Below are 3,569 nucleotides of genomic sequence, written 5' to 3' on the forward strand. Positions count from 1 at the left end.
TGGAGCATAACAGAATCGGCAGACGTCCCCTGCCCACAGGGAGGCTGCCCACGGGGAGCTTGCACATCTCCGCCGACCCCACGTGAAGGGAGGACCGATCCTTAAAACATCCTTATATCATGCTACATCTAGATAAATGCATGATATAGGTAAAATGCTCACAGATTACCCCCTTGATTCTATTTATTGCTATTGTTCTTGTCTGTCCATCTCCTCCGATTAGTCCGTGAGCCCGTCCAAGGGCAGGGACTGTCCCTATCTGTTACCGATTTGTACATTCCAAGTGCTTAGTACAGTACTCTGCACGTAGTAAGCGCTCAATAATTACTATTGAAAAATCTGCATTCTATTCACAGTGTCTTATTAAAATATGAGTTATGAGAGAAACAACTATTCCCGTTTCGTTTTGGTCTTGTCCTCAGTGTGGGCAGCGACTGTGTCTGTTAGGTTGTCAAATCGTACACTTCCAGCTCCTCTCAACGTCGCACCTGGAGAATTTCCAGTCCTCTGCTAGTCTCGGCTATGGGAGGGAGAGTCAAGCAGAGGCCTACCCATTCCATTCCTAGCTTGGGCGGTCGCTAGCGAGTGGAAGGCCATCTGCTACAAGTCAAAACTGACCCACGCTGGGCAGCAGCGGCGAGGGATAGAGTCGAGGGCGGAGACTCGGGTTTACTACGTGGAAGCAGGCATTGGTAAAACATTTCTGGATTTTTACTACGAAACTGTTATGGATCCACTTCCAGAACGATTGCAGATGGAGAGCGGGGCACTCTGGGAGACACATGTCCGTAGTGTCTCTATGGGTCAGAAATGACTCAACGGCATAAGACGAGACACTTCCAAAGTGCTTAGTTCAGGGCTCTGCACACAGTAAGCGCTCAAGACATTCGATTGACCGACTGACTGAATGGATGCCCTTCAGTGTTGTGCTGTGAGCCCGGAGAACAGTAATTCCAGGTCCGTCCTGATTGCACCCTTTTAATCTTTTGAAACATCCATCTCAGCCCTGCTCCATCTCGGCCTCGGTCTCTCCAGCCGGCAGGGACATTCCAAGCGCTCGGTACAGTGCTCTGCACATAGTAAGCGCTCAATAAATACTATGGAATGAATGAATGAATATTTTCAGCCTATCAACACAGATGTTGACTGGTGATTAGCTGCCCTCTTGCATACCTTTCCCCCCTTACTCGTGCCTTTCCTCGGACCTACACACCGCGTTCTAGGCGTGAGTGAATCGGGGTTGAGTTACGGGTAATTCTGACGATTCCTTCCTTGGCTTTCCTCACCCTTTCGGATGGTACCCGGCATCGCGTGAATATGTATTTCAGAATGCGTTTAAAGGCTGTGCCGCTGCGGATCCGGAAATATGAAGCCTCCGCATCTGCTCGCAGCTGTGAAAACCTTTACAAAATCTTAAAATTAAATATTCCATTACATCTCACGTTTCAATTTAAATATCATGTGATTAGGAGGTGAATTCACTAAGGTTACTTCAAATTCACTAAGGTTACTTCACTTTAAATGCATTTATGCTTGGAAAATGCATTTCAGATGGTGAAATTCACTCTCATCTGTGCTAACACAGATGTCAAAACTCAGTCTGAAAACGGCCCATTCCCGATGTGCTGGACATTCACCACGGACAATCTCTATGTCACTCTGGGCCGAGAACTCTGCCCGTGAACTGACTGTCTTTAAATGGGCTTTATACTCTCTGATGGCCGGTGAAAAATTCAACCCAGAAATTTGGGGTTGAATTGCTTCGAAGCCTTTTGAAATCACATCTTCTCCAGGAGGCCTTCTCCGATTAATCGATCTCCTCACCTGATATATTCCTTAATTTCCATTCAGATTTTCCACATCACCTAAGGCTTTGAGTATTCACTTCAAGCAGAGCATTTAAGTACATTTTCATTCATTTATTCAATCATATTTATTGAGTCCTTACTTTGTGCAAAGCACTGTATGAGCACTTGGGAGAGTACTACGGAACAACAAGCAGTCATATTCTCTTCCCACGGTGAGATAGTCTAGAGGGGGAGACGGACACTGATGTACACAAATAAACCAATAAATAAATAAGTAAATAAACAAACCAATTTCAGATATAGACATATGTGCTGTGGACATGGGGGGAGGGATGAACGAAGGGAGCAAGTCAGGGCAATATAGAAGGGACTGGGAGAAGAGGAGAGGAGGGCTTCATCAGGGAAGGCTTCTTGGAGGAGATGTGCCTTCAATTAGACTTTTAATTGGGGAAGAACATATTATGCACTCCAATTTCCTTTTACCTTCAACTGATATTAATGTCTATTTCCCAGTCAGTCTGAATGCTTCTCGAGGACAGGATTATATCTCTCAATCCTAGTATACGCTCCAACGCTTAGTACAGAGACCTGTAGGGCAGGTGCTCCATAAATACTATTGGTTGGTTTTCTAACCCTATCATTTGTTCTCTGCGGGATAGATTTAGGCCTTACTCTTTATTTCCCCCCCAATGAAGGCCTGACAGTTTGAAAAAGAAACTGTCCCAGCTGCAATGCTTGATCATTTCACAACCAATAAAAGTAATAATTGCGATATCTGTTAAGTACTTACTCTATGGCAAGAACTGTACGGCAGAGATATGGTAATCAGGTCCCACGGGGGGCTACAGTCTAAGTAGGAAGGAGAACAGGTATTGAAACCCCATTTTGCAGTTGAGAGAATCGAGGCATAGAGAAGTTAAGTGACTTGTCCAAGGACACACACCAACTAACACGATGGAGAGGCATTAGAAAACAGGTCCTCTGACTTCTAGACCCACGCTCATCCCACTTGTTCGTGTTGCTTCCCTAGGAAGGAGTCTGCACCCTAGGGAGTTCCCGATGATCTTAGTAATAACTGCGGGATTCATTATCACTAATGATAATACTAATAGTGATACTTATAGTACTAATACTTCTGGTGGTATTTATTACATGATTACTATGATCCGAGGGTAGATACAAGTTGAGCAGTTTAGTCATAATCTTGTCCCACATCAGGTTCATAGTATAAGTAAGAGGGAAACTCCATCTAACAAATCAGGCAAATGAGACTCAGAGAGGGAAAGTGAATGCCCAGAGTCACACAGCGGGCTTGCGGCAAGATGACTACTGGAGAGGTTTCCATGGCACTCCCTAGCTTGATGCCGAGGATAACCGGGGCATTACAAAGTTCTGCAGTCCATCCGATCCCCAACCCACCCAGATAACCCCTACTCTCCTGTACCTCTGACTACCTGACCTCTCCCCAAAAACCCTTCCTAGAGAGATCCTTCCTTCGCTCTTCCCTTCCGGGGTGATCTCCAGCGCAATCCACACTCTCGGAAGCATCCGCCTCCTCCGGGGCCCCGGGAGATCAGTTGAATCTCGCACATCTGCTCTTATTTCCCGCATCAGTCAATTAACTGCATTAATCCCCAAAGACCTCTGGGGCAGACAGAGTTGTTGAGTTTGTTTTTGAGTGTATTTTACTGCTCATTAAAGAGGACATTAAAATTTAGTAGTCTCATTACCAAGATATAATTGGATTTATTCAAATTAAAT

At 45.2% G+C, this 3,569-nt stretch overlaps 1 non-coding gene across 1 annotated transcript; it reads left to right on the forward strand.

Moving 5' to 3' along the window:
* Nucleotides 1-470: 470 nt before the first annotated feature.
* Nucleotides 471-608, forward strand: LOC114813026. Its single transcript, XR_003760637.1, has one exon. It is a non-coding gene; the product is annotated as a small nucleolar RNA SNORA7 (small nucleolar RNA).
* Nucleotides 609-3,569: the final 2,961 nt, after the last annotated feature.

The sequence above is a fragment of the Ornithorhynchus anatinus genome, chromosome 6, assembly GCF_004115215.2.
Source record: "Ornithorhynchus anatinus isolate Pmale09 chromosome 6, mOrnAna1.pri.v4, whole genome shotgun sequence".
Lineage (NCBI taxonomy): Eukaryota > Metazoa > Chordata > Mammalia > Monotremata > Ornithorhynchidae > Ornithorhynchus > Ornithorhynchus anatinus.